At 42.7% G+C, this 27,086-nt stretch overlaps 1 protein-coding gene across 2 annotated transcripts in view; it reads right to left on the bottom strand.

The window, feature by feature from the left end:
* zmiz1a (zinc finger, MIZ-type containing 1a) overlaps positions 1 to 27,086 on the bottom strand; it is a 108,241-nt gene that overhangs the window by 68,479 nt on the left and 12,676 nt on the right. For both annotated transcript variants that reach the window (XM_059359072.1, XM_059359074.1), the window contains exon 2: positions 13,817 to 13,932. The gene's annotated coding sequence lies outside the window, so the exon portion shown is untranslated. The remainder of the gene's footprint in view (positions 1 to 13,816; positions 13,933 to 27,086) is intronic.

Here is a 27,086-nt window from a genome sequence, read left to right as displayed (position 1 = left end):
GCTGCCATCTGAATAATTTATTCAGAGGCTCATCTTGTCTCACACCAGGGGGATTTCTGCTTTCAATTTACACTGTTCTCCTCCCCGTATTCAAATCAGGGAGCAGATTTGTTGTGATTGGCACACGGAAGGTCAACGTTAGCAAGCTAGCGTCAACGCCATCCTCAGCGGGCTGGTATGCCGGTCTATTAGCACACTCTGGTAGTGTGTGTGTACGTGTGTGTGGCAGTCTTTGTTTACCTCAGTGTGCACTGGGTGACACTGGAGAATAGGCCTGTGGAGCGCACAGACAGCAGTGTGTGTCTGAGCTTATTAGGCTGCTTTCCAAGGACACAGGAGGCTCTAGACATTACACTGGCTGGGGAAAAAACACTATAGCTAATCATAGCAGGAAGATGTTAGGACTGCAGACATGGAGCGAGGGGTAGGGGAGGAAGACAAAAAGTACAAGAGAAGAGGGATGAGGAGGTGGAGGAGGAGGAGGCAGAGAGGAGGAGGAGAAAGGAGGGAGAGCGCAGAATGAAGTCATGGCTCTCATGCATGTCCTCACTCTGTGTGTCACACTGGGACTGAGAAGAGGACGGAGAACGTTTCAGTAAGGCACAGGTCATCTGTGACAGGATGAGCCGCCATTAGCCAAAGGCACTCAGAGCGACTGACAAGCAAGAGAGAGGGGAAAAAAAACTCTTTCAGAGTGACAAACTGTATTCCGAAGTCCTCTGTTTGAAATTTCCAGCATTCAAGACGCCACAAAGGATCTGTTTTGTTGTTTTGTGCTGTTGTTGTATGAATCCTTGGGGAATGGATCAGTCTATTTCACTTTACACGAGATGTAGGCGGCATACATGCAACAGAGACATAACGTAGTGGAGAGGCGACAATGTGTTTGTCTAAAGATGCTCTGTTAGAGAGGCGCCTCTCATTCCCTGAATTCTAATCCAACTTTCCAAAAGAAAAATGGGTTACGAGGTTGCTCTGGGGAAACTGTGCTTACCAAGCAAAATGCCCTTGTCATTTCCAGAAGTAAATTGGTATGTGCTAGCTAGCGCTGATGACAGGACTTGGCTGTTTCTGCCGTTACAGGCATGAATGGCCCCGTAGTAGCCGGGCACAGTGCAGCGGTTCAACAAGGCCTCTTTAACCAGCTGAATGACAGGCAAGCAGACGGGCGACGAGCCAACCACAGACATTCAGCTCTGGCTGCTGTAATGATGCCAATTCAGCCAGACCAGAACGACCATGTGATGCGAGCAGAAAGAAGAGAGTGGGAGAGGCGAGTCGAGTCGAAATCTATGAGCGCAACAGTTAGGTCACCAGGCTGGGTCGCTCTTCTCCTCCATGTATCCCACCTCCATATGTCTCCAGTGTTTGGCCATTGTCTGGCAGTCTTCTTTTGTTTACTCTTCAAACACTTTTGTTGTCTTTTTGTAACCGAGGGGAGTCTATGAATGTGCAGCTTGTTGCCTTGTTAAACTTTAAATGTCAGTGTCCACTGCCCCGAGCGTTGCGTCAGTAGCCCTTTGCACCCTCCGCCTCGTGGAAATCTCTGTGCAAACTGAGGGGAAACTCTGCACCAGTATGACACAGTGTGGAGGAATGCACCAGCGGATGTGGCTCTCTCTTTCTCTCTCTCTCTCTTTCTCTCTCTCTCTCTCTCTCCTTCTCAGTCAACCCCCGTCTCCTCCTCCTCCTCCTCCTCCCCCTCCCGCTGTGGGCAGGTCCATATGCACCCAGTAATTATCAAGGTTATTTTCTCCAGAGGGCCAAATCCCTGTTTATGGGCATGAGCGTGTGTCACAGGGCCCGGGCTAACAACCCACAGGACGCTGACTCTGTAGACAACCCCACAGAAAATCTCAGCTTCAGCGACACTGCGGTTGCCAGACCCTGCAGTCGCTTTGCCTTCGCTCCCATTTAAGAAAAAAGAAAAAAAACATTTGTGATTTTGGTAGCTGTCATGACCTCAAGTGAGACAGCAAAAATGTTTTGTGTGAGCTTCGACCTCAGCTCTTGTCAAAACCTAGGAGTTATTTCTGGAAACCACCAACTTAACCCTCTGCACCCCACAACCCACAAGCCAGTTAGCAAGGCATGCTTTCTTGAAAAACAAATTGCCAAAAGAGCACCATCTATTATAGTAAACTGTAGAAACAGAAATTATTGTCAGATTGTTTTATATTTTTTGCTGGTCCTTGAAAAGATTTACTAATTAATTATTATTATTTATTTTATATTAATATTTTTATATTATTATTATTATTATTATTATTATTATTATTATTATTATTATTATTATTATTATTAATAAAGTGATTTTTATGAGATAACGGCATAACAAAACACAAGATATCTACTGGGCAAACAGGGAAACTTTGTTTTTTGTAAATATATACACTCATTCATCATAGATTTTATGTTTTTATTTACATTTTTGTCCCAATTTATTTGGAATCTGGGTTGTACAAGTATGACCATCAACAGAAACAAGATCCTTTAAAAAACTCCAAAAACATTTTGAGCTCCTCTGCACTACTGGGAAGCCATGAATGACTCGACTGAGACCAACAGTCACGTGAGAAAAATTCAGTGAATCTACAACGGAACTGCAGGCTGTTTACACAAAGCAGAGAGGAGAGGCGAGAGAGGTTGTAAAAATGTAAATACTTCAATATGTATGGCATGTGGAGCCACCAGTTTTTTCCAATGCTGGTAACACTTGTGGGCACTTGGAAAAATGTTGTATATACTGATTCAATTTTTCAACATTTTTTGTCAAATAAAATCATATAAATTCTACTCGTGTTTGGTTTAAAAGGATATTGTTGAATTGAGCTTGAGTCCTTGGCCAGTAAAATGTAACAGGAGCAAAAACAAATGTCCAGAAACTGCTCGGGTTCAGAGGGTTAACAAATTGCATCCATCAGCAAAGAGAAAAATTAATATTCAGACATCAAACCCAAAAAACATCAGAGCTTGACATGAACGTCTCATATAAATCTGTTATCTATTGCAGAGTATTTATCTTAGTTCTACAGAAATGTAAAACAGGAGGCAGTTTTTTCTCTATATTGGTTTGATTCAGTCCCTTCAATGAGCCAGACACCCTGGAGAATTGTGACCTGGGCTACAGCACACATTTCCTTTTGGCACCAGCTACAGAGGAAGTGAGGACTGTGAAAGGCCAGTGGTTAACAAGCCCTGTAAAAAACACTAACCAATCCAACAAGCTAGGTATTATGCCAGTTAATTAGAGGCAAACAAGAGGCAACTTTGTCTTGTGAATGGGATACAGAGTAGGCTTGTTCTCGTGCTACAGTAGGCTTGTCTGCAAACAAGAGCCTGGAGCAACCTGAATTGCAAGCTCAAAAGTAAATTTGCATGTAACTAACTGTTAGCCAGGGTCACCAGTACACACACACACACACACACACACACACACACACACACACACACACACACACACACACACACACACACACACACACACACACACACACACACACACACACACACACACACACACACACACACACACACACACACACACACACACACACACACACACACACACACACACACACACACACACACACACACACACACACACACACACACACACACACACACACACACACACACACACACACACACACACACACACACACACACACACACACACAAATCGGCTGCTCCCTTCACAAAAGCTGCTTCCTCTCTGTTTCATCACGCAGGCCGGGCTTTGTTAGCGTGCGGAAATGCCTCCAGAGGGAATGAAAATACTGGCAAGTCCCTGCAGCTCTTTCTGGAGAGAGGCATGGGGAAAAGAGACGGGTCCTGCAGCTGCAAGATCACACACACACGCAACCACACACACGTATGCCAAGTGCCCATGTAGGTTGAGGGCTCGGGTTACGTACAGAGATAACCGTGTTAACCTAAAGAACATAAACACCGGTGTGTGGTTACAGGGCTGTCAGGGCACCGGAGGAGCCAGAGGAAGCTAACACTGACGGTACAGAATCTAAAGTTGGACTAATGTTGTCACGGCTGCCACAAAATTATAGGCAACGTCACTATGAAAGCTCATACCACTGCTAAAATCAGGGGTTTTCCAGCCTGGGAATTACATTTGGAGAATTAAGTGACCCTGCTTCCTAGATTCATTAAATCATACAAGTATCTTGTGGACAGATCCCATGGAACAGTCCCAGAAAGGTCAAGAAAAGTTGAGCTTGGAAAGTGACGTCTAAACTGTGGCACCCATTTATCCCCTTTGGGATCGCACACAATCACCCCCCAGGCAATTCCCCAGTTTACCTAAGATGCATGAAAAACAGAGCGCCCAGAGGAAACACGTGCTGACACCTGGAGCACGAGAAAACAAACGATAACCGCTGAGCCACTGTGCAGCCCAGTGCCTTACTAATGCTCTTAAATTTTCTTAATATTCCATTACCTCACTCCACACCATCTCAGTTGGCGAAAAACACGTGTTTGTAATCAGGCGACAGCACTCCAACAACAGATGATTGCAATCAAACAGTCAATGACCAGCACTTTAGGCAAAAATACACCATATTAGTAAGAAACAGAAACCCATGATTTTAAAGGAATACATGATGTTTTTTACAGATTGCTCCATTGTTCTAGTAATGAAAGTGCAGGCACTGAAATCAGCCATGTGCTTCATGCTAATCTTTTCCCTTCAGTATGTTAAATGATAGCAGCCGTTAAGACTAGTATTATCCAAAATAAGAGGTCAAACCTCTTCGTGAACAGTTGCAAGTGGTAAGTTTTCTTGCAAATTCACAAACATTAAATATCTTTTACATATACTCAGCAGACAAGCCGAGATAGTTTTTGGAACTATTTCGGGAGAGCAATCACTGCACACAGTGAATTTCAGCTCTACACTGTCTAACTGTGCCACCCACACTCACATTCAGTTGACCCAGGAAATTTAAAACAGCATGCTATTTTTATTTAATATTTCATGTAAATTGTACCTCCTACACAAATCTGACAGACTCAGCCGCCTAGCACTGTGTCTTTTCATTACAGCAGCTGCAAGTTTTCTGAAATAATACTAGTTGTCTACTATCAGTCATCAGTCTAAGGGTACATACTGGTGCTTCAAAACCTAACTAATAAACCATCTATTGCACAACACTGTGCTCACCGTCTCCACTCTTGAATTGGTTCAACAACAAAAACCTTTTAGTGCTTCATTTAGGACCATTTATCAGTGCTGATACCTTGTTAAAGGGATAGTTAAGAATTTTTTGCAGTGGGGTGTTATGAGGTACTTATCCCATGACAGTGTATTACCTACAGTAGATGGCAGTCGGCATGCCCCCAGTGTGGAGAAGCAGGCATGGGAAACTAATCAATGTACTGCTGTGGATGGGGGCAGCAGCTAAATGTGTTTTTGGAATTAAAGGTAAGAAAATCTATATCAATTTAAGTCTATTTTGAGAATATTTTGCCCTCTTTTACCTGCCATCAAACACTCCTCTACAACAGGGAATTGAATCAGTTATATCCATCTTTGCTCTCTTCAAAGCCGCCAGACACCTTTGACAAAAACAATGATTTTACCTAGCAGAACACAGGGGTTTCTGGTCTATCGCTGCCTTGATTGGTTAGCTTAAATGCTATTGTGTGACTTTGGTGAATCCAAACCAACCATATAAAACACCAAAGTCACACAATAATACAAACAGACTAACTGAACGAGGCAGGGCTAAACAAGCGACTCCTGTTTCCTGCTAAATAAAATTACTGTTTTTGTTAAAAGGAGTCTGGTGGCTTTGAAGAGAACATAGAGAACGGTTTCATTTCCCCAATCGAAAAGGACTGAATGACAGCAAATGTAAGTATGGCATACTCTTAAACTGATAATTGTTTGAGGTGGCTAAAATACATTTTGCTGCTGCCCCCGTCCACAGTGGTGCACTGCTTATCTTAAATGTTGCTACTGCATGCTTCTCCAAACTGTAGATAATACATGGAGTATGGAAAAGTATTTCATACAACTCCTTCAAAAAATCAGAACTATCCCTTTAAGTGGATTGGCCACAATTAAATTCTGATAGGTTCACCAAAGCCACCAACCCATAGTCGCACGGCAGCAGATGTATAGATGTTTGTGCTATGAACTCATCACTTAACATATAAGCTGTGCAACATGCTGATTTACCAAAATGGTCTTGCTTTAACAGCAGAAAGCTGGACTTCTGACCAAACATCTGACTGAAAAACACTGTCTTACCAGGGAGATATCAGGGGAAAGCAGATTCAAGATGTACTGACAGAGTAGAGGAGCTTTCAAGACAGCTGCTCGAGTTTCTCTGTCACTCTCTCCCTCTCCCACACACACACAAAGGCAAACACACACTCCACTCCCTCTCTCCTTTTTAGCCAGTGACAGCAGGCACCCAGCGATGACATGAGGAGTGTCTCTGGCAGCCAGTAAGGCAGCACTAAACAGACAGAAATATCTGCTCTGACAGACGGACAGACCGTCACCCACTACGACATGCATGCAGCTGTCACCGAGCTTACCACTCCTCTTCCCAACCCTCTGCTTTGATTTTCTTTTATGCAATGCTCTTTCCACTCCGAACAGTGATTCCCTCATTTTTTTCCCTTTCTTACAGCTATCATATACTATATTGAAAAGCTACAGTTACATTTAGGACATTGTATTTGGCTCTGTTTGGCTTGTGGCCAGAGAGGAGGAGGTTCAGCTTTCATGAGGCCAACTGTTGAGCACACAGCCATCCTCCACTTGATCAGCGTTAGCCTGCACAGGTCTAGCTCTCTGCCCCTTTCATTTACTCGCTCTTTTGTTCTTTCACACAAGAATCTGTTCTCCCTCTCTCTGTCTGTCTGTTTCGCTCTCTCTTTCTCAGCCTACAGCCGTTCTCAATTAGGAGGGTCAGGGAGCGGAGCGGAGAATAACTCAGGCTCTGGTATCTGGAGCTGGAAGGACCCGAAGATCAGCAGCAACAAAAAACCACTGCTATAACGCGCTGCGCCAAACACTGGGCTTTGGCTGCCTGTGTATGCATGTGTGTGTGTTGCATAAATCTGCCCCATGTCAACAGGTTGTCAGTGACCTCTGACCTCCATATTTAAACAGACTATGAATATGACAGAGCTGCTAATGTTGTGATCGGTGCAGAGCTGTCCTCTTTCCTGCTGGAATGTAAATCTCTTTTGAGGTTCAATCTAAAGATGTTAACAATGGAAAATCACTCACACACTCGTGCACAGGCAGGCACACCCACGCACCAGATCTTCGCCCCATGTAGAGAGCTACTTTAATTGCTTTGTTTCAATGGTCCCCTCTGAATGGGAGAGAAGCTGTGGGCTGCAGTTTACAAGACACATCTGCAGGTGTTGCATTTCAAACTGGGAAACTCAAGCTGTGAAAAAGAACACATACACTAACTCAGCCGCACAGATAGAGGAATATACAGACAGACTGTGTCTTCCTCTCTCATATACACACGCTGCAGGTGCAGCACTGTTCGCTACTTTCCTCTGAGGCATCAAGCCTGAAAATGCTGGCACATCTGAGCGAGGTGAAACTGAAAAATCTCTTAACATCTGTGTCTCCTTTTTATCAAAATACTGACTTTTATGTGAGACAACGCAAAATATATGACAAGACAAAGCTGACGCGCAGTATATTGAGCACAGATGTGTCAAATCGAGAGGAAGAATGTGCTTATCAATGCGGCTGATGCTTCCCAGTACACACTAAAAGTCTGACAGAGCCATAAATACCACCAACTAATGTGGCTTAGGGTCATGTAGGTTTTAGATAACCTCTCCACGGCTGGTACACTTTGTGAAAAACTACTTTTCTGCCACAAAGCCTCTTGTACACAGTATCTCCCCCATAGATTCCTCAGAAAATAGCTCATTCAGAACTATTTCCACCCGTTTAGTTTGAAAAGAGCAGTGTCACTGTGAGAATCAAATCTGTTTGTTATAGCTGAGAGTCGAGTAGTTTGGAGGATCTTGGGTAGCGTGCCTTGTAATTCACTGAAAGAAAGAGCAATCAGCTAAGCTTCAGATGGCATCCGACAGACGACCAATTCAATCTCCTTTCTTCAAGCATCCCTATTGTAATGTTCCCACACACTGGCGTGCATGCCGCATTGCACACATTTCTGATAATCTATGCAAATAGGCCACAGATGGACGAGTATGTATCTAATTGAGAAACATATGTGTCGCACTTTTAAAAATAATAATTCTTACATTTCCATTTGCTTTGTGTTCTCATCCCACTTCTGTCACCCTTCTTTCATTCACCAAGAGTTACGTGTGAGTGTGATGCTGGCGTCTTGCCACACCATTTGTGAAATTATTCAAATGAGGACACCATGTTTCTTTTGTTTACTGCCTTGAATGGCGACACGGAAACAAGGTTGGAGTATTCATGAACGCCATTTCTCACTCTCACTCTACAACTACCACCTCCCTCTCTCCTCTCCGTCTCTGTGAATCCCGCAGCGGCATTGGTGGAACGTCCCCGGCATTATGAGAAGCCATTAATGAGTGTGTGGCGTGGCGTGTTGTGATGCGTGGCATATTACAGCCATTCATCAGGACCACGAGACACTTGACAGGCGGACAGCCAACAGGTTGTGTAATCATATAACACAGCCATGTCAGGCCTGCCACGGCTCCGTGTCCCATTCAGGCCTCTAATGTTGTTTTCCTCTGGGTAATTGACGACGGCAGACAGAGAGACTCAGTGATGGATAACATCATGGGCCGACTAGTGCAAAAGATGGCGGCCTACTGGCGTGATGTCATTTCAGATTACATCAAAATTTGGAGATATGCAAGGGACAATTCTGGTTGGGTCTTATTTTCATAGTTTTAGCCAAAATATTCATTGGTCATAATAACTTTGTAGTTATCTTAGTAATTGCTGTGATCTGGGGACATGACCATATCTAGAGTCAGATGGGAAATATTGGAAACTAGACAGGAACTCTAAGAACGCAGACATCTGCCAAAACCATGCCGATCTCCGAATGTCAATGTTTGTGGAAAAAAAAATGTATGTATCCACCGCAAGTGGAGAGTGAAGTAGGGAAAACTGTTTCATGGTCTAACTCCAAAATTCTTATATAGTTTTTTTTACATGTTTTCTGCTATTATTTTGTAACTGGTTTAATATATTTTCATACAAATCTCTGATTTTACTTTACCCGGACATTAAGGTCTGCTCCAACATGTAATGGGTTTTTCCTTGGAACATACACATTCCACAGAGTTTTACTTAAATCAAGACTGTAGTTTTCCCTTAATCCTGCTAATGAAACAGAAAAACAAACACAACGGTGGAGGTAATAATCTCTCATTGCACATAAAAAAAAAGTTAAACCAGAATTCTGCACAGTTTGGGTAATACTTTAACCTTCGCATCTTTGTTTTCTGGTCCGAAAAGGTTTACTTAGCCTGGATGTTTGTTTACAACCTATATGATTATCCAATGGCCTCGTTTTGTGGCTCATCTGGCTGCTTTTAGCCCAGATCTCAGCAGTACAATGTAATTATTTCCTATTTTTATCTCTATTAATATGACAATATGGCCAAACTACGAAAAAAAGACCCAAGTTGTATAAAAACAGAATATACCTTTACCTACACTGATTAAAATAGGCCCAAAGATTTTATTTACAACCATGAAAAACACCAAAATAAGTGACGTCTGTCTGTTTCTCCCCCACTTTTATGTTGCCATCTCACTCTTTCTTCCACTAAGTACCCACATACAAACACAAACAGTATTAAAGAACAGGCTTTACCATGTGGCATTTCATTTTGCTTACTTATTTGTTGAATTACAAAAACAAGTTGCAATATTGTGATATATGTTGTTTTGGAGATATTAAATTACCTTTATTGGAATAGAATATTTTGGACACATCACCCAGTTCCTTATCCTAATCTATTTTTGTTGCGCACTAAAACCATGTAGATATATTACTTATTCGGTTTAATGAGTCATAATTGTGTCAAGGGGGAAAAAAAGTAATCTAATTCTATTAAAGAAAACACTTTTAAGACATTAATCTTAGTTACTGCATTAATTATGTCTAAACAAGTCCAAGTAAAAGTGTTACTCTGGTAATTATGGTGTACCAGGAATGCCATCTGACGCTGAGGAATGTGTTGCAAATATTCAGACTCCTCTTAACAACACAACTCTCAGCTGCATCAGAGAAGTAGAGGTGGCCCTGAGGCAGTGTTAGACGTTGTTAAGGATAGCAAGTATCCTCACACAACCTGTTCTGCTCTGTCCCTGAGCTGGAAAAGAGAAGACAATGTTCTCTCTCATCCTCCCACTCTCACCACTTTATACCTCTGCTTGTTTGTGAGATGCCTCTTGCAGCACACAATCCAAAAAAGGCCAGCTTGTGTATGTGAAAAAAAATGGGCTGTAAGATGTTAACCACAATGAATATCACTGGTAAGGACAAAAATACACATTCCTGGCTTTTGAATATCATCAGTCTCTTAGCACCCTGAGGTGAAAGAATCAAAGTCTTGATTAGACTCATATCTTCTCTCATTCTATCTTTGTCTCGGTCTCTCACCCAACATACAGTATAATATCTAGAGACTCAGAAAGAAACGCAGGATCTCTAAGGTGCACTGCCGAACTATCCATCACATGAATGTGTTTACCTCGGAATCTGGAGAAGATGGAAAGAAAGGAGGAATGAACTTAAAAGGAAGAGGGTGCAGGGTACAAAATGGAGGAAAAGAAACAGTCAAGAATTAAAAAGTAGGCTGGGAATGGGATGTTAATTCCCTTGGAGTGAACTAATCCCTAAGAGCTCTGACATCCTTTGCTTTATCTAGGAATGCCATGTGGCAACAGGCGCAGACAACACACCAGAAGAGTCGAACACTCAGACTACGTCCACTACTACGTCACCAATCTGAAAATGCTTTTTCAGTAAGCAAAAATCTGTATTGAGGGATGGTCAAAATGTTAAATCAGAGACAAGAGAGTGGGTTAGAGGCAAGATTAGATAATCACGTTCATTGAAATACTTGGAAATTGAAAATTTCATCCCTAAACTGATATTGGAGGATATTACAAGACTTTTACTTTTGTGACTTTTATCAGGAAGTTTAATTTATATACTGCAAATCAAGTCACTGGAGTTATTATTATTGTTATTATTATTATTATACTGATTGGTTATATGCCATGGTGTCACTATCTGGGACGTGGCCTGATCTTCGCTGATTAGCTGGGAGAAATCCATGTGGTTCTATGACCGCACAGAGAGGCATGGAGACCCCATTTTGGACGTCCACTGAAGTTGTACCAATACCAATATGGTTCTTTGCCCTGTAAAGGGTTAACCTTAGTTTACATCACTGTTTTCTTTCACAGAAGTATATGCCCACGAGGTCTTTGAAATGTAGTTCGGCATCTGATTGCACAAATATCATTCCGTACAGATTGGATAGAGTGGATAAAGACTTGAATGTAATGGTTCCTATGTCTTAAGTCTGCTGGTAATCAATCCGATGCACCATCTGGTTCCAGGAATCCTGGCTGGTTCCAGTTCCAAAACCAGAACTAGATCAGAGGAAAACTAGTAACAGCGATAGCGCCAGCACAGCACTAGACAAATGTCTTGAACATGATGAGGTCGTACCATGCTTTAATTATATTCCTAACTGTGTTTACATTCAGTCATTTACTTTGTGACACTGAGCGACACTTGAAAGGCTCTCGTTACTGAGTAGAAGTCTATTCTTTATAGTTGCAATATTTACGTCACTTTATTCGCTGTAATAGAGAGCTTTGTGAGCGAGGGAGAGTCGCCCTGCAGGTTGATTACAGAGCTTTTCTTCAACTTTGGCTTTCAACACTTTCTGCCAGCAGTGGAAACGTGTAGGAGAAAAAGCATCTATTGGTTTCAAAGGTATCTCTGTCTCCAGTTACTGTATCAAAGTGTAGTTACATCTTTAAGGAGGCTCATGTCACCCACAGCACAGCTAGAATGGCTATGTACACAGGCTCCATAACTAAGCCGTGACCCTTTATTGCAGAACTATAAATTAAACCCTCAGTGTGTTTTGTCCACGCTGAGGGAATCCACCCAACCATTACACACTCAAACAAACACACACACACTCTTCCTCTCTCCTCAATCTCAACTCCATCGCCTCACAACAGCCACAGTGTTCAGTGTCAACAGTGGTCACACTATGTGGTGCTAACATTAAAAATGCATCCAATTAAAGCTGCAGGGGAAAATACTCCTCTGTAAACTGCAACAGTCTGTAACATGTTTGTAGCGATGATAGGCTTTCTAAACAAATTAAGCCAGAGGAGCTCTGTATTACTCATCCTGGCTGGCTGTCTGGCCAAATTCTGCCTCAATTGCACAGTTGTTTGATCAACTGTTGGTGCGCTGTGTACGTGTTAATGCAAGAGAAAAAGAAAAAAATACAGATACGAGTCCTTGGATAGCAGGCAAGCTGAATACAGTAAGACAGCAGCAGAGAAACGCAGCAAAACTTGTCTTCCTATACTTTCATGTGTCTGCAGTCGTGTGCTGTCACATTCTGCAGCTCTGTTCTGTCGGCTGGCAGCGTGTCGCTTTCTTTCACTGTGCATTACTTGTCACTCTGCGGATGGTCGGCGCGTGTGTGTTCGAGAGTGTATGTGTGTTAAACCTGCCGCTTTCTGTGCTCTGACGTCCGTGTGCTTATCGCTTTGGCTGATCCCTGCTAGTTGTGCATGTGTGTACAGTATCTGTGTCTGTCATATACGTGTGTGTGTTTGTGTGCGAGGCAGATGTTCCCCGGGCGGTGCCATTGCTCAGTGTTCACACACACCGCACTAAGGAAGATTAACCAGCACTTTATTTATTTATTTGCTTCCTGGATCTGCCCCCACCCAGCCTGCAAACCAACCCCCTCAATCCTGCTTAATCCCTGGTAGAGAAGAATACAGGAGGAAGGGCAAAAGAGTGGAGAACTGGAGCTAGTTGGCAAAAAATTTTCATCACTATGAAATAAAAATGACTAACTCTTTTGGTTCAGGGCCAGGAGACAAATTCTAAATGCACATGAACTAGACATTTGAATGTAACTACTAGAAGCTATTCAAAGTATCACATTCCATTGGCATAGTGTAGTGCTGATATTCAATTCAATACCAAATTGCTATAATATGCTCCTTAGAACTCTACAATAAGCCAGGGAAAAAGCAGCCTACAGTAATTTAGGTTTGAGATTGGGGTTAGAGAAGTTACAGTCTACAGTCAGAGCTATGGTTAGATATTCTAGAAATGCACGAAAGCAGCAGTTATTCACTTTTGCCACGAGAAATCTGCATAAACACATGAATTTTTTTCCTCCTATTACTTAGTCCCACATCTGCCCGCTGTAAAAAAAAAAAAAAAAACAGAAGTTCTTTGGAAACAAATGCTTTTTGAATCATAGCACCACGGTTTTGTTCTGTTCTCCAAGTATTGACACTGGCTACGGGCTTCTCGGCGGGGACTGGCTGAGTTTTTCAGACAGAGCCAAACAAGACCCTGCACAGCTCCTCATAAACAGCAGCTGCAGACTGCTCAGTTCCCAGTTCCTCCCCGGCCGCCAGCCAAGGAGGGTCCAATCAAAACCAGCCACATTACTCCCTAACTTTGCCTTTGCGTGCCAAGTCTGCTCCACGTTGGAAAAAAAAAGCCAGAACTAAACCATATAGCGTGCACAATCACCGAGCTGAGGATTAAAAGAAAAATCAGTTTACCTGTGTGACCTTTGACCTTGGTGGTACTGCCGCTGTGGTGGCCGCCCCCTCCCCCACCCTGCCCTTCATGTATTCCTCGCGCACGGTCCTTCACTGACCCCTCCTTAAGCGGTTATCTGAGGGGAAAGGAAGACAGAAGAAAAAGCTGTTAAATTTCTTTTAATGGAATGCCAGGGAGAACCTGGTTCAGAGAGAGGACAAATGTATCACAGAGAAATACACCCTGGTGTTGAAAAATGTATGCAGGAAGCCATGAGGGAGTTTGCTATACTGCCCCATTTACTCTACCTCCTAACCCTGCCGGAGAGCCAATGAACCAATGAACAACTGCACCACCTATCACAGTGCCGTGCCTGTATACTGCAGCAGTCCTGTATACCCCCCCCCACACACACACAAACACACACACGACCCCACCCCCCGTCCAGGAACAATGTCCTTCCTAAAGGTTATCAGCAGCCTGGCGCTTGGTCAGCCCTCATCCTGAGTCCATTACACACACAGCGGCTAGATTCGCTGCCTTAATACACCTCTCTTAGTCTCTCCTCACTGCTCCGCTGCACCCTTTACAGGCTGATACAAATCCAGCATAGGCCCCGAACACATACACAGGTTTTGGGATTAGCCTAGCTACACATTCTGCCATTCTGTCTCTAGACATCTGCCATGCACTTCAATTCAATTGGTGTAAAGTTGCATTATGAAAACTGTGATGAAGCGCCATATTAGCATCAGAAATTTATCAAAACTGCAATATGGACGAGTGCAATATCAAAATCACAGGAGGTGCCATATTTGTTAAAGGCAAAAATATGTGTTAAAATGCCATTCTGGAGTAAGTATTGTGGTTCTGCAGAGATGTCCCAGACTACAAAGTGATTTCTACAGACTTTACGGACAAAAAAACCTCAAAAAAGCCCCCACACAATATCATTTTATATCTTTTTCAAGTAAAAGAAAACCACAATGCAAAAATAATCATTCAATCCATTATCATAAATAAAAAATCAAAACAGACTGCAATATCACAATAGGTATTCGAAGTTAGCGGCTATTTGGTAAACATAGTGGAGTTTTCAGCAGCTAAAGGTCCAGATATTTCCCATAGGAGTTGGTGGAGACCAAAATCGGAGCTTAAAAAGGGTGAATATTGGACTTAAATTTGCAATGCAGCATTATTATATTCTCCACAACAACTTTCTATAGTGATAATATGTCAATGCTGTGTGACAACAAAATAGCCATCAAAAATCAAGAGAATGAAAGATTTTCTATGACATTAGCATTCTTTAAAACTCTCCTTTGGGCTCACCGTGTCCTGTTCTGCCACATCTACTGTTGCGATCAAGACGTTAAGACATAATTTTCATTCCTTATTCATTTTTCTTCCCTTTTGTTTTATGTGGCTAACTAACTGTAACAGACACACTGTAAAATGATTGGCAACTAGACACTAACCTAGCAACATCAAGGCTACAATCAAGCCATAAAACTCTTAAAGCAACCAGCGCATTCACTAACATGAAACAGCATTTCTTCAGTTTTAAGAGAAAAGTAAAAATTGATATAAAAATGAAAACTACTCTGCTATTACATATATATACTATCATTTGAGAATTTTTATTTCCAGAAAAAAACAAAAAGGATGCCTGAAAATAAAGACTTTTCCTTACATAACCTCTGATGGAAAAACTCCAGAAATGCATACAACAAAAAAAAAAAAACAGAGACCAACAAGTTTATATATTTCAGTCTTTATCTTCAGGTCTTCTGGCAAAGACAGTCCCCGAGGAAGACACACCACTCTCTTTCCTCTTCCATTGTTTCATCACTTAAAATCTCTACCACTGGTGCAAACAAGCTTCCTCTGCTTCGGGCTGCCCTCGTGGCCATTTTCCAAGAGGTACAGTATATCTTGGCACTTCTAATCAGAGTCGAAGAATTTTTGGCCACTGGGACGCGGCAATTTACATAAAAATAAGGGGAGGTAGAAGAGATTTGATATCAGTAATACTTAAAGGAACTATAACAACTTCACGAGTGAGTTGTTTTAGTGTATCGTTGTCTGTCTACACCTTGGGTACAGTTAATCTTTCAAAAACGCCATGCTTCAACTAAATCAAGGTATTGCACATGGATTTCTACATGTGGGAGCTATGAAATAAAGGTGTTAGCATTTATTGTTTGAACATTAAATACGAAAGTTGGAAAAAAGTGAGAGTTAATCTAAAATATCCCCTGTTGGTATTTAGAGAACACATGGATGGTTTAAAAAGGAGGGCCGTGCGGATGGAATGGGGCCCCCCATACATCTTAACACCTGCTCGTTCATTTAATCCACGAGAAGAAGGGAGCATACTGAAGAACATACTGTGGGAAGAGGGGGTTGATTTTGGACCGAGGCCAAAAAGAAGAGGACAGAGCGGAGGAGAAACCCATAAATACGCAGGGAGGCGAGCAGGTGTCGCAGACAAATGTGATTTACAGGGTCTACGTCCCGCACAGTGCTGACAGGTAAGCCTATTAGGTTGATATTACCCAGCTATAACACGCATCGATGGACCCTCTTAAAAACGTCTGTGCAGTGAGTGTGTAAAGGTTATGGGTTTAAGAGAAATATTATAATATCACATTGTTAAGTTGGCCATACATTCAGTTCTGAAATTCCAATTATTATAACAAAACTAATCCTCAGTTGCTTCTTTTCAAGGTGATATAATTGAGCAACCACACAAAGAGATGTTTGCTTGTTGGTAAAAAACATTTTATCACAGCGGAGGACTGGATTCTAGTTTCAGAGCAAAACTCTGCACATATTTTTTCCTCATACTCTGAAATGACATCAGGCTTCAAAGGCAAAGAGTGCAAGAGAGAGCTAAATACTGAGATGGCAGTGCATTTCTGCACATCGGAAACTGCCGGGGAGCAATCACAGAAGAATGCAAACGTTTATGAGAAACTAAATGCACTAGAACATCGAGCGGAGATCTGCAATCGAGTTTCACTTGTAATACCGCATGAGAGACACGAGACTACGGGAAAATTGCTACCACTTGAGCAGCACACTACAGATGGTGTTGAGAGCAACACAGCACAAAGCAATGTGTTCCTTAATAATGTGGTGAATATTGCAGTGAAAAGCTGAGTGCTTCGTACTAGCTTCTGCAGACTCCAGCTTCTTTTTTTTCTGTCAAAGTGTGAACTCTTTCATCCCGGATATAAGAGGCTGCGGTAAAATCCTCAAAGAAACTAATCGTGTTAAATGAGGTTTGTGTCTGTATCCATGACTTTGGGTGTGTGTGTGTGTGTGGGGTCTGTGGGGGGTTATAGGTGCCTCGCAGAGACTAAAAACTCCTGTCACCTTTGCGTCTAAACTGTGTATCAACTCTCCACTCGAGCCACTCGTCTCCTTTTTCATACTCGTGCTCGGTATTACTCTCTTAACACTTCAATCCTGGTAATCGTATCTGATGATGTGGCTGTTCATTGACTGAGATAAACCAATTTTCCTCGCAAAGCCTTTAAAGTGATTCAAATGCTGGAGATGACAAAGCCCAAGTTTTCCTGTTAAAAGCCCTTAACACCGCAACGTTTACTTTAGCTTCCTGGGGGGAATCCTAGTCTCAAGCGGCTGCTCCACTCATGCAGACACTCACTCACACGTGCACGTGTACACACACCTTATCATCCGAGGCTGAGGAAGCAGAGGAGCTATAAAAGCCAACCTCATCTCCTTAAAACAGGCAGGGCTGTCCCTGGGCGTCTTAACACAACTCATCAACTGTTAAACCAGAGAGAGAGGCAGAGCAGTAAAAATCAATGCCCCCCAACACGGCAAACAGCAGTCAATGATGTTAGGTGGAAGAGGAGGGAGCGAGAATTTGCAGCAGCGTCTGGAGAGGGAAGGAGAAGCGAGCAGGGGTGGTGCAAGGAAGGAGAAAGTCCATGTTAAGCTAAAAGCGGTAAGCTAATATATGTAATTGATTACCTCTATGCAAATAGAAGAACTCTAAAGACCAGAGAATGCAATTTAAAGCAGCAGAGACTCTGAAATCGATTGGCACTGTGAGTGAGAGAAGCCATTTCCCTCTAGCCAAGATAAAACACTTTACTATGAGCTGTCAGATACTTATCAGGAGGAAATTAGCAGAGGAATACCATTTTCCCAAAACAAACAGGTCAAGTGTTTCTCCTCCTTGAGTGGTCTCCCCCTCTCCTTCACTCTCTCCCGCTCTGATATCATCATCTGTTATTTCCTCCCATTTAAATGCCAACAGCAAGGAGGCAGGGGCTGCATTTCATTCAAACACATTTGTAATAAAAAACCCATGCAGTGTGATTTTGCCCCCCCCCCCCCCTCCGTGCGCCGGCAGGAGCAGGTTGTTGTTTGAAAGGGAGAAGATGAGGTCTCCGGTTTGCCTCGGCTCCCGGGAGCAACCCCAGAGCCTGCCAGCGCCCGCACGTACACTCTGACGCAAGTCCGTCCCGGATCTCCGAGCCAGATCTCACCAAAACAATATTTGCGTTTTTGGCCTGCAGTGTGTGTTCCTGGCTGAAAAGAAGAAGAAAAAAAAAGAAAGAAAGAAAACACTCATAGTACAGAGCACAAAGAGATGTCGAAGCAGGCAGCAGCCCACACAAGACAGCCTTGTCGGAGAGAGAGAAGAGGGCGGCTCGGCGTCAACATCAACACCGGTTCTGCAGTCATCGCTCAGCAGGTAATTATGATAACAACGTGTTCCCTAGGCAGCTTCTCTCTGATTTAGTTTCCAAGCACTTACCCTTCCTAAAATCTCCTCCCGATAACATCTGATATGATTACAAAGTCAAGATCCTTTTCAAGGAGCGCCCACTTATGTGCCTCTAATTTGGTGTATAGTAACTCTCCCTCTTGTGACTGCTCAATGATGCTTCTCATCTTATTGTGTATGCTTAGTTAAGATGTTGCACCGTTTGGATTTTCAAAACATTTTGGAAAATGCCATGACATAAATGAACCTCACCTACCAGCACCATCTGTTATTGAGCGCTCCGCTGCCTGCTATTACCTTCAATTGAAAACACAGCCTTGCTACATGGGGAAATACATCATTTCATTGTGTCTGTTATCATCCAGTTTTAACAGTGGGAGTTTGGCCCTGAATGGAGTCGGCGGAGTTGACCCTGTGATTACCTGTGTGATGAGGCAGTTTCCTTGGCTGTCATCACAGTCAACCCTTTAAACAGCCTGCGCTGCTCAACAACCTCAACAGCAACAGGGCTAGGCTGTTGACATACTGAAGACATTTAAGATAATCCCAGAGATGTCTCTGTGTTTTCCAAGATTACATCTTCAAAGGGGAAACGCGGCCGGCAGCCTCTACTTGAAAGGGAGAGAGATGCGAAAGGGCTCTTGTTCTGAAGGAGGGGGTGGAATAGCTCAAGAATGCAATCATGGTTTTGGAGTGGAAGAAGGCCTGTCCTGGCTAGCTAAACTGGCGGGTGGTGGAGAGGAATCAGACCTGAGAGAGAAAACACACCTGTTGGATGGGACAAAACAGAGGGAGGTAAAGAAAGGACTCTCACCTGTGTGACCTGACAAAGGCTGCAAATCACACAGTTCATCTCTGGCCCAGCCCTGCCTTTTGTAATGCTGGGTATGCTGTCACGTTGATGGCCAGGTTTAAAGGGTAAACAACAGTTAGTTGTGTGATGTTACCCAACAATATTATTACCTTGTTGATACATAATTTTCTTTAGAACCTTTTTGTGTTTTTGTTCACAACAATGCAAATACACTTCTTTTTCTCTTTGTTTCATTAACACAAATCTCACAGATCTTTTCCAAAAAGTTTGATCTTGTGTACAAATCGGTGCTTTCCGAGAACACTTTCGTCACATCACACAGATAGCCAAGAGGCTGGGCTTTTTATAAGACTTTTACAGAAATGGAGGACATGGTTGTGTCTCGGGCTGTTGAATTTCAAAGCTTGGAAGCTTCATTTGAGAATTCTGTGCAGCTTTTTTGTTTTACTTTTGCGTGTCTGTTCATTCTGTTTGCAGATGAAGATCAGACTACACTAATGTTATTAGTATGATATTATTTGTAGAATTATCTAAGCGGTGGCTGCTGAGAATCATTTCTGACTTATGTGATCCAAACATTTCCAAGAACTCATTGTAAAGTCCAAAAGTTAAAATTAATTGAAAAAGAGATCTAATAATTCCCCAAAATATACATCCTAATAAATATAAAGCTTCAATCCATATTTGTTGGCGCTTAGTCTTTCAAAAACAATATTTTCATTGAGGTGAAAAATAGTTTGCTTTCCCACTTGACGCACACAAAAAGGATACATGTGTAGTAATTAACAGAGCAGTCCAGCAACAATCCAACAACACCATGAATTACATTTATATAACTAACTATTCATTAAAGAAAAAACACTAACTCATTTAAACTGATGAATCACTTTATTCAAATTGAGGATTTGGTTATAGGTTTTTTTATTCTTTTAGGGTGATGACATCATAAGAGATGACAGCATACATTTGAGGCTTCATCTGAAAGCCTCAATAGAATCTTTGAATTAAATAAAGGTTAATGACATTTGCTACAGCCCTAGTTATGTCTGAATATTGCTTTCAGGACTGTCTGCAATGCTTTTTCTGTTAAAGAAGTCGGGACGCTCATTTATTGCATCCTGTGTTATTCAATTTCAAAGCATTTTCACCCAATCACACAATACAAGTTTATCTAAATTACATTTTTCAACTGTCATACAACTATAATGTAGCCTTACTAAAGTCGATTTACAAATAAATATGAAAAAATTCTAATTATGATGTACAAATGTGACCATGATTAGTACAAATTGTGCTTAAAAAAAGTCTTATATCAACATCAGTGTGGACTTTGTCTGAAGATGATCTCTTGAATCAAAAAGGGACAAAATGTGGTTTGCCAAGTAAATAGAAGTTAGAGTTTATTAATCTCTGTGGGAAGATCAGTCCTCTTCATGTGACCCATCCTTCCTGTACTGTGGGTGCTGAATCTCCACTGATCATGACTTAACTCCTGCGTAGCCTGTAGGCACTTGTCTCCCACAGTGATGCGCTTCACATCCTGCATCACCACAAAGCATTTTTAGTTACTTTGCATGACATTTGTGAGGAGCTGCGAGCTGCTGCGCGGCTACTTCACTTTATCACCCAGCAGAATACAAGCATTAGGGATGGTAAATGAAATGTGTCACGCACAAATTGCTTAGGAAGTATTAAATAAAAAGCAAGAAATTATGACTCATATCTGCAACAAATGTCAGCAGTGACGTCTTTTGTGGCTGTGAGCGCCTCTTAATGACTCATTGGAAGTGTTCGCTAACGTGGCTCTGACGGACATAGAAATCACTCAGCGGCAGTATCTTTTCTAGCCACTGACCGGCATTGTGAGAACATTGGTACTAATTATAGGAAAGGAGTATTTTGACACAGAGCCTGAGTAGAGGGAGAACTGTGAAGAAAACTGTAGTAATAGCAGCACTTTCTACTACAGGCTTCATATCTTTCTGCTTCGTCTCAGCTGGCTTGGTGACATCATCAGTGAGTCAGCGGCCAGAGCCCAGAGCTGGGATCAAAAAGCACAGAGTGAGGTCTGTCTATTATCAGCAGCACATACTGTACGCCATGAGAAGGCACAAACAGCCAGACAAAAAGGCACAAGTCACACAACCACCAGAAGGCTATTTTTGAGCGGCGGAAGAGGAGACAGAGCAAAACAAATATGTCATCAGCAGGAGGCTGGGACCGAGTAGACGAATCAGTTGAATCATGATTGAGTCTCACAGAAAGGGGCTTATTTTTAGAATGAGCACCAATAAACAGCTACAGTAGGCAGACAAAGCAGCATTAGGTACAGCGTGGTTCCTCTGAGCGAGCTCTGCGGTGGGCCCCTCCTCCGTCCCTCCAGCCTCACTGGCCACGGTTGAAAAATTAATGCAGCAAACTGACAACACTTAGGGCCTCCCTCTCTCTCTTTCTCTCTCTCTGTCTCACTCCCCTCCCCATGTACCAAACAGGATCAATTACCAAAGCAGGGCTCCACTCAGTAGCGCTAAAGAAACAAGAGGCACTCTCCATCACAGCTGTGTGCGTGCACGTGCAAGTGTGTGTGTGTGTGTGTGGTTTTCAGGCAGGCTTATGATGAGCAGAAAGAGGAGGAGGAGGTGGTAATAGTCTGTTTGCTTCTCTCTAATGACAGCGGCAGAGTGGATTAGTGAGCCTCCTAACCCATCAGCATCACTCCTCCCAGTAAGTGACAGAGCATGTAAATAACCAGTTGTGGCCACTAGCAGGAAGAAAGAAAAGAGGGAGACAGGGAGGCTAATAAACCGTCGAAATGTGCGTGTCCGCGCGCCTTCATTTGTATGCAGGTGGAGATTTCGAGGAGTTCAATTTCTACAACATCAGCCAAGTTATTCAAATGCAGCACATCTGACTGGAGAGGATAACATAAAGAAAGGCATCAGCAGAAATGGCAGCAGGCAGTAATCCCCCAGCCAGGCCACTTGTGTTTGCCGCGCAGGCAGGCAGCGCTGTCAGTGGCAGCACCCATACAGGCCTTATCAGTGGCAGCCATAGGACTCTTCTAATAACCCTGCTGATGCTCTGCGGCGCGAGGACAGACAGGAAGACGGACAAACGGACGGACAGGTTTCACTTCCCACTTAAAGAAAGAGCCTGAGCGCTAGGTATTAGCCTGTCGCTCTGTGTGTGTGTGTGTGTGTGTGCGTTTTGTAGCGTGTAATGTTCTGACAGCTTCATACATGCTGTCACTTTCATCTACATGCACTTCAATCTTGACTGCCCTCACCTATTAACCCCCCTCCGCACACACACACACGCACATTTCGCATTTATGACAGCGCAGTCTAAACTCGGGCATGCAGCCCCCAGTAGGAGCGTATCTGACTCCAGCATCATTATCACCATTCAAAAAGGTCAAGCACAGTGCTTCCAGCCTCTTCTTTGTGATTTATGCCTTTGTGCTATTACCTCTGTTCACATTAATCTCCATCTGTAAATCTAATCACACCGCCTCACCATCGCGGCTCCTGGCGCTCTCAGGACAGAAGCCGTGGCCGACGGGAAGCAGCTTATGTAAATAAACTGGCTGTTGACACTAGATGGGCAGCACACGGTGCCTCGCTGCAGTGGCGCAACACGCCGATGAGGGCGCAGATAGGAGCATCACTTTATTGACGTTTCTGTTCATTTATTGTCCCCTCTATCTTTACGTCCTTTCATCTTGATGCACATTTCATATCTCAAAGAGTATTTTTCTCAGCTCGTCTTAAGAGCAAGGTTACTGAAAGGAACAGAAAAATGCACAGACAGTGTTGCAGGACTCCATTTGTAGTCAATGAATAACTCGAATATTGACACCAGTAAATGAAGGTGTCACTCAGATGACACAAAGAAAGAGCAGCATGGTGAAATGGAAATGCTCCCAGGCACTGTGCTTATGTGAGCCAATAATCATTACCCTCTGAAAGGGCTCCTCAACCGATTGAAGCGTCATGAAAACATCTACTCTCGCGTGCCTTGAAGCAGCCTTGGAGCACTTTGAGCAGAGTGGCCGGACGCCACATGCAGTATAAAGACTTAATCAGGTCTCCCGTGTTCAGGAATACAGCGGTGCTTTCTGAGAGAATTCCCTCTGCAAGGGCTGACGGGAACCTTGGCGATGACACAGAGAAGCCTGCTGCTGGCCTGTCAGCTCATCTCGATGCAGCTCAAATCAGCGCTCGGCTCCGGAGAACTTCTACTGCTGCGCTGACACGCACTCATACACTGGCTGACACGAATCTCCAGCATCACTTCAAACATCCACTCAGTCCCTCAACATCATACTCGACATGTGCCGTGTGTGTGAGAGAGAGATTCTCAGCATGAAGACAGGCTGGATCCTTCGAGCTATTAAATTAGATATTGTGTGGCACACAACCATCTCGAGATAAATGTAGGAGAGGAGCTGTGTTTTTGCAGAAAACCTGAAGCTGCGGGGAAGAGGAACTGTTATAAGTTATATCAAGTTTATTTGGCACCACAGTATGCATCAATTTGTTGCATTTTTTCGCGCTGGATCAAAATGTCGAAGCTAATATCTAAACTTAGCCAAGCTATTTTCGTTCTAGACATATTTTCATTTGATTAATAAAACATAAACCTATGATAATATCAATGAGAATTTTATAAATTATGTCTTAGAAGTCTTGAAACACTTTCCTTTGATGAGAACAGATAAACAACAAGCTGATGCTAATTGTTGCAATCTGTTGCAAGCACCACCTTCAAAAATGCACAACAACACGAGCCCCCGGTTGCAGAACGCTTTGAGAAATCAATACAAAGCCCTAATTCCTTTGACGGATATTATCAACTCAAGATCTCAAGATGGTGACTGATATTTTATGTGCCACCAAAATGCAAGGAGAGAGATTTTAATAATTGATGGTGCTGGAGCAGGGAGATTTTTAACCGCTCTCCTCCTGTTATCAATCATTAATGGAGTTTCCATCAAAAACACTTCAACCCCTCAAGTATCAAATCTCTCTTGAAGGTGGAGGGCCCACATTCAAACATCCCACTTAATCAAAGGGCACACAATGTGCTCTCCCTTTCTCTCATTTTCACTGGCGCAAATTAGGATAATAACAGCACAAATTGCAAAATTGTTCACGGCGTAAGTGTAAAAGTAGGCATTTTAGCTGAGGTCTTCCTGTGAGTGATGAGGGTTAATGGGAAAATTCTAAATGTTTAAATCACAGGGGGGAGAAACAGCCTGCCAACCAGCGTCTTTAACTTCATTCTCCTTTTGCCGTATATATGCAGAGCTCGATCTTTCTATCCGGCTCGCTCTGCTCTGTGAAGCTGCAAGGCCTGCCCGGTCAAAGTCATACAGGACGCGATGTGCATCAGCGACACTCACAAAGAGTCGTTACACTGATGTTACCCTTTAAAACAACCACAAGGTTATGCACAGTGCTGCACGTAAAGACACACACACACACACCAGCTACAGTTAACTGCTTTGGACTGACTTTAAGGGATCAGCCAAGATCCTTTTATCTCAAAGTCTACCACCCAGCTGGGGTTTCATTGTGTAAAATGTGCTTCTGTCACTGCAGCATCTTCTCCGACAATCCCACAGATGCCACATACACATCACGCTCAAACTGCACTATGCAGCTAAGTGATAGCAGAGATGATAGAGTATTCCTAATTACCCATCAAGATGGTTTTGACAGTGTTCTGTGCGCCAGTGATCAGTGTTGTGGCGCAGTGCCAGCAGCGACTCGGTTCTGTTTGATTTGTAGCTGCAGCTGAGAAGCGGGTGGTACACCGGGAGAGCTGCAGTGGCACTCTCTTTCACTTTCTCTCCCTCCCTTCCTCCTTCTGCCTCCCGTCCACCTCATTCCCTCCCTCCCTCTCACTCCACCCCACACTCGCACTGTCCTGTTTCACTGGTCCGACCTTGCCTGTCATCAGTATAAAACACCTTTTCCAGGCTGCTGCATAACAGGCGCACAGAGAGGACACTAAGGGGATTCTTCTAGTTTGAAGAGTTGAGGTGCAAAAGTGTGCAGGATGCATCTGGATTTAGGACACACACGAGGCTCCGCTTTCATTTAAACAGAGACAGAGAGTCATGCTGACATGTAGTGCCGGAATCATCCGTTGCTAATTAATTGACTGACAGAAAAGTTTTTCACTGTGACACAACATAGTGCTTTGAGCTAAAAGCTAACAACAGCATGCTCACAATGACAAAGCATACATACTTAAGTTATGACTGAAGTTATAAGCGTATGTTTACTAGCTTAGTTTAACAATTAAAAAAATGTATCTCATGATGACGATGTGTTGCTTTTCTGTGTTTTACATCTTTTGAAACTTTGGGGTTCGGAGCAAAACAAGCAACTTGAAGAAATCATGTTAAGCTCTGGGGAATTGGGGTGAGCGTTGAGTTATCTCAATAATTTCTTAGATGAGATGATTAAATCTATTGATTAAAAATGGACAGACTGATTGTAAATAATACAATTGCTAGTCATAGTCAATATAAACCTATGGAAGCTATAAAGGTACAATCCAGATTGTTTTTTAAATGAGACGATGACCTAAACATTGATTAAATGCCATAATTTGATGATCCTTTGTGACATATATTCTATTGAGAACTGTACAAAGACTAATGAGATAATGTAATGAGATACATTAAGACAGTGTACAATAAGATATGCCAAGGTGAATGGGTGTTATAGAGGACAAACATATTAAAGAATGATTTATACAGTGTAAGCACACTGTGAGCCCTGGATACTGTACTGTAAGTGAACAGAATTAATGCACAGAGCCAGCCAGCTAATATTTGCTTAGTGTTCTAAAATTTGCAGTTTTTTGAATGTCTTTAAATGTACATTGGCCGCAGGTTTGTCTGGTCTTACGAGCTGTTCTAATCTTATAACAGTGCAGCAGACCTGCTGAAGGGCTGGTCTATACAGTAAATATAAACCTTATATTACCTTACATAGTATGATGAAATGATCATATGTAAACATCTATTTTCAAACTTATATTCAGTGCACTTAACAAAGCGTTTTACATTCAGATCATGGAGCCATCATGGGCTTGGGCTCCTGCCAACTAAGTGTCACAGGTCAATTACCTTTCAAAAGATAACAGCCGTGTCTGCCATTTATCTAATCTGGGCCTGATTTCCATCTCAGAGATTTATACTAAGTAAACAAGATGTTAAGATATTCTTTTTGACAGGGGACGGGCGTCATAAAGAGGACTAATCTGCTCGTCACACATGCTAGCCTTTTACTTTGTAACTCTGCTGACTCACATGAGATGAGCTGAATCAAAGCAGCTTCAGATTCAGTGACTCAGGAGCTTTGTAAAGTATTCCTGAGGCTTTGAGTTCATCAAACCGCTTTATCTTAAAGGACCATACCGGTTGGTTTTGTTGCATGTTTTAAGACCTCTGAATCACTGGCCAAATCTCAGATTTTTTCACTGATTCAAAGCTGCTTGGGGGCAATAAACCACAGAGGTACACTGATGGCCATGTAATGTGTGCAACATTTGCAAGGACTGTGCAAATGTAGCATCATGCAACATATATTATCCTTAACTTGCACATAATGTCAAACAATATGTAGCATAGCAGAGCATATTGGTCATTATTAACTGCATATGGTTCTTGAATTTCCTTTTATTGAAC

The sequence above is a fragment of the Centropristis striata genome, chromosome 20 (genome assembly GCF_030273125.1).
Source record: "Centropristis striata isolate RG_2023a ecotype Rhode Island chromosome 20, C.striata_1.0, whole genome shotgun sequence".
In the NCBI taxonomy this organism is placed as follows: domain Eukaryota; kingdom Metazoa; phylum Chordata; class Actinopteri; order Perciformes; family Serranidae; genus Centropristis; species Centropristis striata.
This window is presented reverse-complemented; position numbering and strand designations above follow the sequence as displayed.